Source organism: Panthera onca, chromosome B4, assembly GCF_046562875.1.
Source record: "Panthera onca isolate mPanOnc1 chromosome B4, mPanOnc1 haplotype 2, whole genome shotgun sequence".
Classification (NCBI taxonomy): domain Eukaryota; kingdom Metazoa; phylum Chordata; class Mammalia; order Carnivora; family Felidae; genus Panthera; species Panthera onca.
In genome coordinates, this window is record NC_138345.1 from 112780453 (window position 1) to 112796758 (window position 16306).

General features: G+C 40.9%; 1 long non-coding RNA gene across 5 annotated transcripts in view; it reads right to left on the reverse strand.

Moving 5' to 3' along the window:
• LOC144616880 (uncharacterized) overlaps nt 1-16306 on the reverse strand; it is a 424927-nt gene that overhangs the window by 61012 nt on the left and 347609 nt on the right. For all 5 annotated transcript variants that reach the window (XR_014137974.1, XR_013556686.2, XR_013556685.2 and 2 more), the window contains exon 4: nt 14332-14416. This is a non-coding gene — a long non-coding RNA (uncharacterized LOC144616880). The remainder of the gene's footprint in view (nt 1-14331; nt 14417-16306) is intronic.

Consider the following 16306-nt stretch of genomic DNA (forward strand, 5'->3'; position numbering starts at 1 on the left):
CATTCACCGCCTGACTGCCAACCAGTTGCCTCAGCTTTTTTTATCGTAATAATGATTAACGTCCAGGCGCACATTTTTGTCTTAGCTAGTTGTTGTAGCAAAAGTAACTTTTAAATGTAGTAGGTGCTATAAAGCAAGGGTATATAGGTCCCCTACATAACCTGAGATGAGTTGTCGAGGGTTGGGGACAGCTGCTATCAACACTTGTCTTCGAGCCTTGCATCTGAGAGGGTGATATGGAAGTTATTACTTGCACTCATATTCCATTGGGGGTTGGGGAATTCAGTCACAAGGCTTCACTTGAAATTAAGGGCGTTTGTTCTGAAGAGGAATAAAGGCAGAAGAAACGGAGAGATCATTGGCAGTCTCTTCCACAGTAGGCTTCAAGTCAGCAAGCAAAACCACAATGGCAAATTTACAATCTTGGAGGATAACTGGTCTCCTAGACACTGGCTCTGTATGCTGCCCAACTTCTGTCTCTCAGTCAGTGCTCCGTACTTCTGAGGTTATTTTGAAAGGATTAGCCTTGATGAGAAAGGCCTAACTCTTAATGACATCTCTGCTACCGGTCTGTATACACAAAGTGCCAGCCTTTGTTGGGAGGAGGCTGTTTGATTGGATTTTGATTGGATTAGAGTTTTCCTCCATTTTTTTTAGCTTGTCATAAAAAAAAAAATTGTATTGTGCTTTTAGTTCTTTAATGTTTCATGTTATGGGACTCTTGGTCAGTTTTAGATTATAAGCCAGGGGAATAAAAGATCGCTCCTTGTTTTCTTCCTTCTTTGTTTCCAGAAATGTGCCCACTAGTTTAGGAAAATAGGAACATACGTAATCTCAACAAAATAAAGTACTCAAATTGAAGCCAGACTTACAAATAACCTGTATAATTTGGTAGCAGGAATATAAACTTTTAAAAATGAGCACATATCCAAATCAAGCCTAGATGAAGGAATCTTACATCACCCTGAGAACTTCTCTCTTTGCCTTTTCTCTAGCTTCTGCGTTCGTTGAAGAAGTCTTGCCAATGAACTAGTATCTTCCAGGGTACAAGTTCAGTAGCAACGATTGAAATATTGAGGTAATAAAATTTCCTGTAAGTCATTGACCTTGGTAGTGACCTTAGCAAATTTGATTAATTTCTCTGCCCTTCCCTTTCATTATCGATATAAGGGGATAATAACCCTTAGTATGTGTTATCCTAAGGATTTAACAAGTGAAATATTAGAGGGCTGAGCACAGTCCCTGGCATTTAGCAGTAAGTAAGCAATGGTAACCATCACATTATTGCGCTATTTCCCTGAGAACAAGCACAGAGCCTGGCACATGAAAAGTGCTCAGTGAGTGTGCATTACATACATGAGTCTGATTGTGAAAGTGACTTCCTCTTCCCTACCTGCATCACTCCATTTCCTCCTAGTAGATGCTTAGTACATTTATTCACTCTGTACATATTTATTGGGACTTCAACAATGGAAAAAAACCCAGCTCAGAGTCTGATGAGGACCCACAGTCTTTACCTCGGCATTTTTACAGTTGGGAAGGTTGCCCTGACATGGATGTTATACTTTGGTTTTAGTTGTTTAATTTTTTTACTAGAGAGAGAGAGAGAGAGAGAGAGAGAGAGAGATTGATTGAGAGTCCCAAGCAGGCCCACGCTCAGGGGGGAGCCTGACATGGGGACCCTGGGATAAGGATCTGAGCGGAAATGAAGAGCCCATGCCCAACCCATGGAGCCATGCAGGCGCCCCTGTTTTTAGTCATTTAAATGGGCTCCTTTCTTCAGGTGTGTTCTTAGCACTGGCCTCAAGGGGACTGTTCCTCTTGGTTGCGCCTATGGATGGCTGGCATCCTAAAACATTTTCTCCATACGGGAAACTCAGGAAGTCACGTTGGAAACGGGAGACATGGAGAATTCTCCACTATCATAGGATGTCTGTCTTTGGAAAACTTCTGTCTGTGGGGACTCGCCCTGGGCGGTTTTCCTCACTTGCTGGGGTTGCAGCCTGGGGCACTGAGTTAAGCTGCAGCGCCATCTAGTGGTCAGATGATGTGGTGCCCAGATGCAGAGTTTCTAATGAGTAGGTGAGCAAAAGAGAACTCAGGAGTCACCTTATCTACTTCCCTTATTTATACATAAGAAAAATGAATCAAAAAAGAAAAAAGGAAATGACCTAAACTTTATGTTACAAAGAGTTAATTGCAGAACTATCCCACTTGGTTGCTATTTCCCTCAATAGTGTGCACTATGGAGCATGTGGTTGTGGCTGAAAGTTCGAGTTGTCTTCTAGGTACTTACACAACCTCCTGTGAACCTGAGTGGTCTTACTTTTAAAACGGGGTGATACGGCTGTTTTTGTAGCATCTGAACAGCAGAGTATTTTAAGGACTTTATAAACAATAAGTTATGAAAAAGAAATCTAAGTTAATACATATTTTTTTTTCTAGATTTTTGGTAAGGAGACAGATGCATCTCATTTAAAGTTGCATTAACAGTTGAGAGCCACTCATCTATTCATTGCCCGCTTCCAGGAGAATGTGTGGAGTGGTGGCCACATCACTGTCGTGGGAAGGGAGGATACGAAAATGAAGAAAACACAGACTTTACCCTTGAAGAAAGCAGTCCAATAATAATGAAGACAGACATTAATAGATATAGTGTGTTGTGATAACAGATATTAGCGTGGATGCTGGTAACAACTTTAGTGCTTACACACAAAAAGAGTTCCGTTCTGCCAAGTTGCAGGGGGAAAGGGGTTGCTGAGATGGAACAAGCTTCACATAGGAAAAAATAAACGTGAAGCATGGTCAGAGCAATACTAGAGGAATGTCAGAGACACAGATGGGACAAACCAAAGATGAACATTCTAGATGTGGAAGGATAAAACACTAAAAATACCCCAAACAAACAAAAAATACAACCTCACAAGAGAACAGAATCATCCTATAGTTATAAAAATATTCCAGTTCTGGTACATATTTTCAGAACTCATGGCTGTCGTTCCAAATACATGACAAAATAATCTGGTTTGGATCCAAAATTTCATAACTTATACCAAAATTTGATATTTTGTTTGTAGTTATAAAAGCTAAGATCATTTTAAATTGTGGAATAGCATATAACCCAAAGAGTCGACGGAAAATGATGAGAATTGAATGGTTTCATGAAAGCTCATCTAGACCAATCATTCCGTAGATTTCTATATTATATATTTGTCTTTCAGTTCTATGTGTTAACAACTGTTGAAGGTTTTTTTTCCCTATCTCTTTCATCATAGAAAGTATTTGAAAAAAACAATTTTAATGGCCTAGAAGTCATACTTTTCCCTTTTCAAATCCCTTCTAGTCTTCTTCACCAACCTCTGATATTCAGAGAATTGCTTTTTAGACACATTGATCGAAGACCATCTATCCACATATTGTTCATTCCAAATTGTTCCCTTCTGGGCTATCTCAGGATACGAAGTGTTTGTCAGTCCTTCAAAATATAGTAGTAAGGATAACTCTGTCAAAAAGACATTTCCATGTACAGTGAAAGCCTAAAATTACATTCTTCCAGACTGTTTTCCTATGCGTCTGCACGTCAAGGAGATAGAAAAACTTCAGATTTTTAGTCCAACAAAGAAGAAAGAAATTTCCTTTGACTGAGGGAATAGTTTGACTAGCTCCCACAGCCATAGCTCACAGGCATCTATCATCACGGTGGTTCATAAGGAAGATGACAAAATACAGATATATTGAGAACTTATTACGCTGAAGAATTTCATTGACCTAGACTAGTACACTTGACTCTTAGGCCAGGTGACCCTGGACAGTGTCTTTGAGAACAAGTGGTTATCAAGGCTAATCTTGAGAAGTGGGTATTAACCAAATATGGATGGCCAAAGAGGGCAAAACAAAGGCAAGCTGTTTACATATGCCTTGTGGGATTCTCTCAGTCCTAAAAGGATGCTTCTAATTATTTCTTTGACCGCTGTCAGTGCTCATTAATTAACAGAAAAGATTATTAGGGGATATGAATTACTTCGGAGTGTTAGTCTCTTAAGTGACATAATTATTCCCAACAGAATTCTGAAAGGACACGAGTAACAATACTTCGAGGTGCCAGCTGACTTGGAACTGAAGACTTGAAATTGCCCCTTGGTTATCGCCAATTCTGCAATCGTGGAAAACACTGGGCACGCTCTGTCCCAACCGGGAGAAATCACTGTATCTGCAAAAATCTCACTGATCACCAATGTGCGTGGGCCCATAAATCAGAGGGAATGAAACAACTTTCTTTGGATTTTGTGGCTCCTGTAGGAGATCTCATTGACTTCTCAATTACCAGAGTAAAGGTGGGGCATTCAGTCTAAAGGAGGAAAGAAGGGTAAGCCCAGCTGGAGCTCATTTCTACTTCTCTGCCGCCTTCCCTGCAGTCCCTGTATTAATCCTACGATGGTCTTCAGATGCTAACTTTCAAGTCCACAGGAGGAACAGGGACATAGCAATAGCTTTCGGTAGCTGGGATTTTTCTGAGTATCAGACATATTATCCTTTCCTCAGGTTAATATTTCTGGCCTAAAAACTTTCAATCACAGAAAATTCTGTGGGTTACCTTTTGAATTATTGCATGACAACAGTTCACATGCATACATTCCAATGCTTAATTAGATTCCAAATGGCAATGATAGGCAAAGTAACAGCCTATAATTCTAGTATGTAATGCAGAAATTCAGACACTTTCTTGCAAACACCATATTCAGGAAAGTACAGGGGCTCCTGGGTGGCTCAGTCGGTTAAGCCTCCGACTTCGGCTCAGATCATGATCTCATGGTTTGTGAGTTCCAGCCCCACATCGAACTCTGTGCTGACAGCTCAGAGTCTGGAGCCTGCTTCAGATTCTGTGTCTCCCTCTCTCTCTCTGCCCTTCCCCTGCTCACGTTCTGCCTGTCTGTCTCTTTCTCTCTCAAAAATAAATAAATATTAAAAAAATTTTAAAAAAGGAAAGTACAATGATTCCTGGGGTTGAGAGAGGTCAGGAAATCTAGAAGGTAAGATTCCAAAGGGGTGGTATATATTTCTGAGAGTGAAAAGTGGTTCTACATAGTTCTGTCAGCAAAAGTTCAAGGGACCTCCCACCCATATCCACGTAGGTAAATACCAACTACACAGCATTAGATCACTTTCCACCCTCACGGTGTATAAGTTGAGAATTGTATTGGTGGCTTGAAACAGAGACCAGAAATAATAGCTGTCTACCAAGAAAGAAATGTAATGCTTCCTCATGTGAAATAAATCCGGAGATGTAAAGTCCTCTCTACTAAATTATCCTTATGGGGCCTTTCCCCATCTTTCTCCTTACCATCACCTGCATGAGACTTTTATCCTCAACATCACCTCCTGTTCCAAAATAGCTACTAGATGTCCAGGCATCTCATGTGTACTCCATTATGGAAAGAAGGAAAAATAGACAGGACAATCAGTCTTTACCTGGCCTGACATCTATTCATTGCAGCAAACCCTGGAGTTAACTTGGGCACACATCTCTAATCTTTGGAACCAGAGAGTTAGAAACTCACAATGATGGAATAAGTCACTTGTGAAAATCAACTTCTACTAGACGTGTGGACCTGTCCCCCTTGGTACCTGGCTCTCCTAGTATACTCCCATAATGACACCAGAAATGATGCCACTATATTTTCTTCTCTTTACCATCCAGGAAGATCCTGGTTTGCTCCTGATCTCTGCTTTATGGTAGGTGATAGGGAAATAATTCATGGGCATCTTTTTCAGTTTTCAGTTTGCTTTAAGAATATGTTACAGAAACTGAACTTTCTAAAAAAAAAAAAATTGAGGGGGACGGGCAGATAGAGAGAGGGAGAAAGAGAATCTTAAGGAGGCTCCACACCCCTGACCCGAGCCAAAATCAAGGGTCGGACATTTAACCGACTGGGCAACCCAGATGCCCCTGAACTTTCCAAGCTCTGACATAGCTTAGTGCAATGCAGACCACAACATGCAATGCTATGATGTCAGGGTGAAGTGTCAGGTCCTGCAAGAAGAGGACAGAGGATTGTTCTATGCTGAAGACTGCTGGGTGAGAGGGAAAGAGCTACTGACAGGAATCCCACCCTTATCTAAAATGTAATGGGGGGAGTCACAGCACAGGAGGAAAACAGATTTGACCAAGCTGAGCCACTTCACTAGGGTGGGAGTGGACTGTCATGTAGAGGAAGATTTAGAAGGAAGACCATTCTCATCGAGAGAGGTGAACAAGGATATTAACAGCTTTCTGCGGAGGACACAGGAGTCTGGCTCTAATGCACCAAGTAATTGGTCAACTGAGTCAAGTGGGGTGATAATGGTGTGATCTGGACAGAGGTGCCATGTGCCTGTCTGTGGGCCAGATCTCAAACCCCACTGTAGAGCCTCTGATTTGCAAGACAAGGCAGAGGTAACTAAGAGGGAAACCAACATTGGGAGAAGGTTCTCCGCCATAGGAATGGGCCTGGGGAAATACATACCCATCCACAAAGATAGCATTTAGGTTCATTCACCTGACTCTTGGAGAACCTGTGGAAAACACCACTCATACAATCTTAATGTTGCTTTGAAAGGGGATGCTATTGTCCTAGAGAAAGAAACTGAAGACCCTTTTCCACTTTACAGGAAAGCCGAACATCTAGAGAACTTCATAGCATTTTGCAGGGGAGCAGTTTTTCCAGGAGACGTGGTGGGATAATATTTTGAGATACCTCATGACCTTTATTTTTCTCTTTACTAGTAATTCGCTTTCATGTCCCTCTCTCTCATCCATGTGGAGTTGTGTCCAGTGCACCTGGAGGGCAGTCTGACCAGGCAGAAAGTGGAGGGGGAAAAATGGTGTCTTTGTGGCCTAAGAAAAGACATCTGGCTTTTCTTTCTTCTAGCGTTGGGGGAGTACTTGGTTAGAAAAAAATATCCTCCCACATAGTAGAAGAGGAAGAAAGACAAAGAGGGTAGGGTGGCTCAGCTGATTAAGCATCTGACTCTTGATTTCAGCTCAGGTTACGATCTCACAGTTCATGGGTTCGAGTCCCTCATTGGGCTCTGCGCTGGAGCTGCTGGGGATTCTCTCTCTCTGCCTCTCTCCTGTGTATGCACTTGTGCTCTCTCTCTCTCTCTCTCTCTGTAAATAAGTAAACGTAAAAAAAGGAGGGCAAAGATCAAAGGGGTGATGATGTTGGGGGTCTGTTTATGGAAGTAGATATGAGGGGATCACGTAGATAAGAATGGAAAGTGCCACGGAATAGAGCCACCCATGAAAGACACTGCTTGCACTCCCAGATGTTGTAGGGGAATTGCATCAGTATATGGCCAACTGCCCAGCCTCAGCCCCAGTAAGGACCACACACAGAATTTGCCCTGGGTCTATGTTAACTTTCCTTTGCCCCAGCATTGGGGCATCCCTTTGCAGTAGCTAGATGCACACAGAGAGTTCCTGTGCCCTGACGTTGCTGAAAATACATTGCATCACTGCATGATAGGCAAGTGTGCCGAGTGCCTTTCCTCTTATCTGTCTACTTCTCTGTTTCCCCAGTCACATTTGAATGCATGCTCCTTCTTTTCTCTCTTCCCTGACTGTGGGCTTCTCTCTTCTACCATAGGGCATTTGCACATGCTGTCCCCACTGTCTGAAACACTCCTCTTGTCTGCCTGCTTGCCCCTTCCATCGTGTCCTCTAAAAACACATATGTCTAAGTTATATTTGTCCTTCAGATCTCAGCTGAAGTAGCACATCCTTGGAGAAACCCATTTTGAGATCTTAAGAACAGTTAAGATACTTATGTATATGTACACTTGAATTGTCATTCCTTTTTAAAAAAGTTTTTTTTAATGTTTTCTTTACTTTTGGAGAGAAAGGGAGAGCATAAGCCGGGGAGGGGCAGAGAAAGAGGGGGACAGAGGATCCGAGGAGGCTCTGTACTGACAGACTGACAGCAACGAGCCCGATGTGGGCCTCCAACTCACAAACCGTGAGATCATGACCTGAGCTGAAGTCAGACGCTCAACCAATTGAGCCACGCAGGTGCCCCTTGACTTGTCATTCCTGAGGAAGTACATCCCAGATTGTAATTGTCCCTCTACCATACAGGGCCCTAAGAACACTGGAGACAGGGACCATATCTTTTTTGCCAATAATTGTACCGTCAGTACTCAACATAACGCATGGCATGTAGTAGGTACTCAGTAAATATTTTGTGAATGAATATATGCACTCTTATCTAATACTGTCCCCGGCATGCGTATAGTAGGTGACAAATACACATACACACCTACATAAATATATAAATGCAAGTACAAATACATATAAACTAAAGAATTTCATATATATAAATAAGTAAAGTTATGAAGGAATTGTTTCAGATGCCGTGTGGTAGAGTGGAATGAACACGAACTCTACAACCCGTAGATTAGGATCTAACTACAGTTCTTCAACTAACTGTTGTGTGAGTTTGAGTGAATTGGCTTAACTTTCTAAGCCTCAGTTTCCTCATTTGAGGAAAAGGATAACAACTCCGAACTTGATTGCCAAGTTCAAAAGAGATGATGTTCAAAAACTGCCTAGCCCAGTGCTTCGTAAGTCCTCAATAAACGGTGGCTATTGACATGGTTGAATTTGTATATCATATATGTTAAAGAAGAATGTAGAACTCTATTTAGTTGAGTTCCCACACAAAAACAGCATTGGATACATTCAGATGGGTTCAGTAAGTAGTTGCAGAACAAATAAGTGAAAACATCGGTTTTTAGCACGACTTGAAATCTCTATTGTGTGAACAATGTATTTTTCAAGAGTATGCCAGAACAATGCAGAATCCTGCCGCTAGGTGTCGATAAATACACATGGCAAAAAACGAGGCCTAGCTTCTGGTTCTGATGTAATATTTTCTTGTAAAAGTAATGATAAGGCACTATGGCTATTTACAAGCAAAGTTGCATGCTCAGTCAGTAATTCAAAAGTGCCCAACTGTACAGCCGTATCTCTCAAATAAATTCATATTTTCTCCCCCATCCCTTCCTCTTTTCCCTCTCTCCTTCTAATCCCTCTCTTCTCTCTGCCTTTTTCTCTCTTCTCTCTTTCTTCTTTCCTTCTTCCCTTCCTTCCTTCCTTCCCTCTCTCACTTCCTTCCTTCCCTCCCTCCCTCTTTTTTTCTTTCTTTCTTTCTTTCTTTCTTTCTTTCTTTCTTTCTTTCTCTTTCTTTCTTTCTCTTTCTTTCTTTCTTTCTTTCTTTCTCTTTCTTTCTCTTTCTTTCTTTCTTTCTTTCTTTCTTTCTTTCTTTCTTTCTCTTTCTTTCTTTCTTTCTTTCTTTCTTTCTTTCTTTCCTTCTTTCTTTTCTTCTCAGAGAACAAAGAACAAAGCCTTTACTCTGGTTATCATGATATTTTATAAGGCATGCACACACATAAACGAGGAAGTTCAGGCTCCTAGAGCTGGCAAAAGGCTGAGCTGGGAACGGGAACTTTCTGCCATAGCACAACACTTCCACTTGCACCAGCCCAAATAATTGTTTAAACGCTGTCCCCCCTCTTCCTCATTGTTCCACTTCCTTAAGTCTTTTCCTAGTTCGCCCATGATTCAGATCATTTCTTCTGTTTCATGAGCTTTGCCCATCCACACCTTCTCCCAGGAATTCTACCTACCCTTCTCCACTCCCTTTAATCCCCTGAACATCTGGGTAACAATTGATTTCTTCCTGGGGCATTTAGAAACCATCCTCAAAAATGTTTTCTTTTAGCCATCCCTCACTAGATACAGAGTCCATGTTACATGCTGTATTACCTTGCTAAGGCAGCCAAAACAGACTACCAGAGATCAGGTGGCCTAAACAACAGACTTATTTTCTGACAGTTCTGGAGGCTACAAGTTCAACAGCAAGGTGTCAGAGGGGGCTGTGTCTTCTGAGACGTCTCTCCTTGATGTGCAGATGGTCCTCTTCTCCCTGTGTCTTCACATCGTCTTTTCTCTGTGCAAGTCTGTGTCCAAATTTCCTCTCCTGATAAGAATACCAGTCTATTGAATTAGGACCCACCCTCATGACCTTATTTTAACTTCATTCCCTTTTTAAACACCTTATATCCATAAAGTCACATTCTAAGGCAGTTTAATATGAACTTTGGAGGAACACAATTCAGCCCACAACATAAACCACAAAGAGCCCCCGGATTTTCTCAGTACCATTTACCATAACTGTAATTATTTTCACATGTAAGTCATTTTTAAATGCCTATCGCATACCTAGAATTTCCATAAGGGCAGGAGTCAGGTCTGTTTGGTTGAAAACACAGCTTTAGTGGGGGTGCCTGCGTGGCTCATGTTGGTTAAGCATCTGACTTCGGCTCAGGTCATGATTTCACGGTTTGTGAGTTTGAGCCCCACGTCGGGCTCACTGCTCTCTGCTTCAGATCCTCTGTCCCCTTCCCCCACTCACTCTCTCTTTCTCTTCCTTTCTCAAAAAATAAACATTAAAAAATTTAAAAAGAAAGCACAACCTTAGCACCCGAAACTGCCTGGTGCCTAGTATGTAGCAGGTTATCTCCTTGACATTGCTATTAAAATCGTCTTTGTTATTATTATTTCCTATGTAACTCCAGTATCTGGCACAAAGTGAGTAGCTGAGTAAATATTTAGTTAAAGACATTTAATAACTAGCAACTGAAAAGAATTCCCTAGACACTTTTTCTTTTGTTGTTTTTTCTCTTAAACCAATGAGTGGCTCACTTTAGCGTGCCAGTCCGTGTATGTGCCCTTCCTTCCCTCACCACATATTTGCATTAGCAAACAGAGAAAGGACTTGCATAGGTCCCTTCCCCAGATTCATCCTTCTGAGAGTCAGATGCTTAACTGACTGAGCCCCGCAGGTGCCCCTACAATGTTTGCATTTAAAACATATTCTCTTGGGGCTACTGCACCCATGAAGTAAGTCTTTCTTTTAATCATGCTGGGCACATGCACTGAGAAAAATGAGGCCCCGTTTTTAGCCCCTGACACTGAGAACTGAAAAAAAAGGTAAAGAGATCATCAATGAACTGGGGAATGCCATGTAAAACAAACTAAAGGAAAGAATTCGATGAAGAGTTATAAAAACAACTTCCTTCTCTTCGTTAAGTAGCTGAAGGTATGATTTTTCAGGGCCCTGTTACACAGTCTTACAAAAAGACAACATGAGAGGAATTGAAATTTTAGATTGGGCCAGTGAGCTATAATGATTACCCAGAAATACGTTTTGAACATCTGAAATAACCTTTCCCATCATACTCTTCTGGCACTTTCTGTGAGACCATAAGCTAAACTACTTGACGGGGTGCCTGGGTGGCTCAGTCGGTTAAGCGTCTGACTTCAGCTCAGGTCATGATCTCACAGTTTGTGAGTTCGAGCCCCATGTTGGGCTCTGTACTGACAGTTTGGAGCCCGAGCCTGCTTTGGGTTCTGTGTCTCCCTCTGTCTCTGCCCCTCCCCCACTCGCACATGCTCTCTCTTTCTCTCTCAAAAATAAATAAACATTTAAAAAAATAAAAAAAATATAAATGAATAAAGTACATGACAAGCTATACTGTTACCAAGAAGAATTTACTGAGAAAATGTTCTCATTGTAAGCAGCTTATCCAAATTAGGAAGGGAGTTTACTGATCTGAATACTAAGATAGAGCAAGACACCTGATTCTAGTGGGAATATTTTAGCCTTGTGTTCACCTCTTGGCTCTTCCATCAGCTGACCAATTTCAGGCAAGTCACTCAAAATTAGTGAGCCTTGTTTCCTTCTTAGAGGAACAGGGGAGCACAATCTCTACTTGACAGATATGTTGAGAGGGTTAAAAGTGACCTCAAATGTAAAGGGCCAAGAATGAGTCTTGCATGGTGGACATGCTTCATCTGGGCCAGCTGTTCCTGCTCCAGTAGCTTTGAACTTCTGCCGTGCGAATGCAATGGAGGCTAATCTCAGAACCATTCATGTAACCAATAATTCCCCAAATGTTAATATCTCTTCACATTCAAGAAGACTAGATTGCTAATGCTTGCACCTTTGAAAACTGCTACAATTTTACTTACATACTGAAAAAAACAAGGCCCAGAAAAGGCAAGTTGCAGATTATTTTGGCACCACACGGAGGAGGAGGAATCTAATCTAGCTCCATCTGTTAAGCAAAGGTGGGCTCTTCTTTTCATTTGATTAATAAAAAGTTAAGGAGAAGAAAAACAGCTGTCATAGATACTCTGTTGAACTGATACGGTAGTTACTTTTGATGAGCCCAGAAGCCACTAAATAAGAGTTCCGTTCATTTAGGTAGATGGTGGTGATGCAGCCACACCCTGATCCATTTTGCTGGCTGTGGCAGCATACCCCAGTTTCTGAGATGATGGTTGCTCACAACTACCCCCTTCTCCAAAGAATTTCTCCCTTTAAGCCAATACTACTTAGCCTGAGAGGTTCTGTCCTCCCCACTCCATCCTTCTACAACCCATAGCCAATGACAGACTGAGCACGGATAAAAATGGTGGTGCTCGTGTCTCTACTGTGGGGTGTAATTAATGCTCCAGAGCTCCCCTGTAGGATCAGGCTGAAGTGTCTCCAGGGGAGACCTCATCCTTGCTTAGCTCCTCCTCCTGCCCTTCCCTCATTTCCTTCTCTGCGAGGCTCTTGCCCAACTAAGTATCTCTGCTGATCTCCTTTCTCCAGTTCTGCTCCCAGGAAACCCAACCTAAGACACTGGAGAAAGCAGATTACTAGTGATGGATATTTTATTAATGATTACTGTTACTTTTGAAACAAATTCATAGAATGACGATTAGGATTCGGGCATCACACAAAAGGAAAACATTTAAAACTTAGAGTTCTAAAGCAACTTTAAAATGTTTTGTCATCTGAAAATAGACAAATGGTAAAAGACTATGAATGGGATCTTAAAATGTTGAAAGCATTCCTGTTATACTTGTCACAGATCAATAATGGCATAGATTGGCAACTTGCCATATAAAATAGGCAGAAACTATCAAGCTGCTGTGTAGAAACTAAAGTTTCTGTAGTTTCGTACAGCAGAAACTATTAACTTTCTCAATGTTATTATGACTTAAGGAAAAACACTTTCTTTATCCCCTCCCCCTCAACCCCCAAACTTTTAGCCACATGTTTCCCAGGTTTGGAGAGAGCACTGGTGACTCCAAGTGGCCAGTAAGGCAATTTTTGGTCAAAACTCCCAAATAAAAGAGACAGAGACACCTGTCATCCTAATGTATATAGGTTTTCTGTTTTTTAGAGCATTGATGGCTTGAACACTTTGTTAACCTCTGCTGGTATACTGTATGAGATTTCAGAACTTAAATATCCTTTTATTATAAGACTAAAATTGGTATTTCTTAGAATATCAAAGTCTTTAAGAAAATCTGAGATTATTCCAGACAGGCATGGGAATTCAGAACTATAAAGAACGAGAGAATTAAATAAGAGAAATTAAGGTCTTAGGCACTAAATTAAATGATTTCCAGTTTCTATGGTGTTTTTAATACCATATATAAGCTGTTTTAAATATGACCCTATAACTATACGACCCTGGGTGGCTCAGTCGGTTTAGCATCCTACTCTACTCTTTTTTTTTTTTTTGAGAGAGAGAGAGAGAGAGAGAGAGAGAGCGAGCACAAGCTGGGAAGGGATAGAAAGAGAGGGAGACACAGAATTAGAAGCAGGTTCCAGGCTCCAAGCTATCAGTACATTGCCCAATGCAGGGCTCAAGCTCATAAACCAAGATATCATGACCTGAGCTGCAGTCAGGCCTTAACCAGCTGAGCCACCAGGCACCCCAAGCATCTGACTCTTGATTTCTGCTCAGGTCATGATCTCACAGTTCATGAGATTGAGCCCAGTGTCAGGCTGTGTGCATGCAGCCTGCTTGGGAATCTCTCTCTCCCTTTCTCTGTGCTCCTCCCCCGCTTGTGCTCACTCTCTCTCTCTCAAAATAAATAAATACACATTAAAACAAACAAATAAATAAATAGATACACCTATAACTAAGAATGCAGAAGGGTTCGCTGCTAAATATTGACCTAAAATACCATATAATATTTGTCTATTTTTTTTTAAATCAAAGCATCTTGCACCTGTAACTAGTGTTCTTATAAGGTGTATCACCCGCATTTCTTTTACAGTCACCTGTATAGATAAGTTTTGAAGTTACTTGTGAACCTGAACATCGTACCTGAGAAATCTGCAACTCAGGACTCAGAAAAGAGTGTGGGGGCGAATAACTTTAGCCCCAAATGGTTAGGTGAGGTTAATCAAAACTAATGAAGGACACTGCAGATCTTAGGACACTCACCAATGGTAGAGTGGTCGTACTTCCCTACTTGTTCTGGAACATACCAGGGATGCCTCTTCAACATTCTCAACCACGCTCAAATAACCTAAACAGATGAAGAGAAAAATAGCAGAGGATAAGATAAATGGGTTAACCTGAAATCATATTTTGCTATTGGGAAATCTCCCTTCTCTGGTTTTAGATTGTTGAGAACGTCAGCAAATATCTGCTGTGAGATTCCAGGAGTCAAAGAAGTTCATCTACACTGAAATAGGCAGGTTACTTCTCTTTTTTGATTCTATTCTTACTTACCAGTGAAGACAGAATAAATTAATTCCTTATCGTTGGAAAGAATTGTAGTAGAAGAGATTCTTTTATAAACTGAACAATTTTGTATTATGTTCTTGTAGAAAATACTTGGATCAATTCATGGTCTCCAGACTCCGGAATTCTACCAGCCAAATACTGTTTATCTTCATGGAGGGTTTTGGCAGGTTTTCTCTCCTTAGGAAAGGAGTTGGAAAATATCAGTGAGACTTCAAAGCAATGGCTCAAGGTTATCTTCTGATTTATGAAATGACTGTTTCCATCACTTATCAGAACACTGAGTCTTTCCTGTGGAATTGCAATCCTAGTATGTAAATAGGCTCGGGTGATTGCTGGTTACCATATTCATTGTAAGAAACACCTCTACTGAAAGGTCAATACCAAAATGATAGAAGTCTAAAAAGCTGTGTGAGGTACAGGAGGACGTTTGGTGAATTGGGAAACACAGTCTTGTATTCCTTAATTTGGGCTCAGTGTTATACTTTTCCAAATTAGGGCATTACTCTCTCTACAGAGTTTCTGTTGATTTTCCCCACTTCTGATTTCCCTCATTCTCAATAACTGAGAGTCAAGGGCAGTAGATCTCATTCTGATTATGCCTGTTTTGTTATCTGAGCTTGCACAAGTTACAAAACCTTTGTAGTCCTTAGTTTTCCCACCTCTTAGGTAAGAATCATAGTGCAGAAAACCTCAGAGTAATATAAGTAAATAAATAAATAAATAAATAAATGAATGAATGAATAAGTATAAAATAAAATAAAATAAAATAAAATAAAATAAAATAAAAGTCTAGATGCTGCCCCCAGAGATTCTGATGCAGGAGATCTTGGTGAGATAAATAAATATATTTCTATATTTTTAGAGAGCTCTCTGGATGATTTTGTTCATGAGCTCATTGTAGGCACACTGGACTATCTAATATCTAATATTAGATAATCTCTGAGGACTTTTAAAGACCTACAAATATGAAATCTATTGTATAGTAATAGAAAAATTTGACATGAAATAATTTCCACTACTCATGGTTCCCAATCCTTCAAATGGCAACTTGTGAATCATTGTGTACATTCTTGGTAACATTAAATAGCCACTCATTTCAGTGGGTACAGAGAAATGAAAGAACAGAGGGGAAAAAAATCAAATCAATTCAACCTGGCTTTGTAATTGCACAGGTGTCTCCAGGCAGAATGCACTTTTGCTTTTTCCTCAGTTGTGTGGTTATGTAAATACACCAAGTCAGGTCATTGAGGGAAGTTGGTACAAAGGGAATATCTACTCACTCAAATGTGGATAGCGGAAAGGAAACCCAAAATCAAGGCTCTGAAGAAAGAGGGGAGATAACCGTTACCAGCATCTAGAGATTGGGGTTACTCAGAGTTGTGGCCTTTAGTACGGGGACACAGCCAGTCTGCAGCAACCGGCAGTGAGAAAGTCAGGGTGCTGAATCCCTGCCCTCAATTTCCTCCCTTCTTCCATTGTGTTGTTGATGTGTACTGCCTCTCATTAGCTCTTCCCACACAGGGGAGGAGAGGCAAGGAAGATGGAAGGCATACATAAAGTTACAGAGTAAAATGTAAAATGATTTGGAGGTGATGAATCTGCACAAAGACTTAGCTCTTCCTCAGTGATTTCAAACCTCCATGATTTGAACATCAGAATCTTCTTTTTA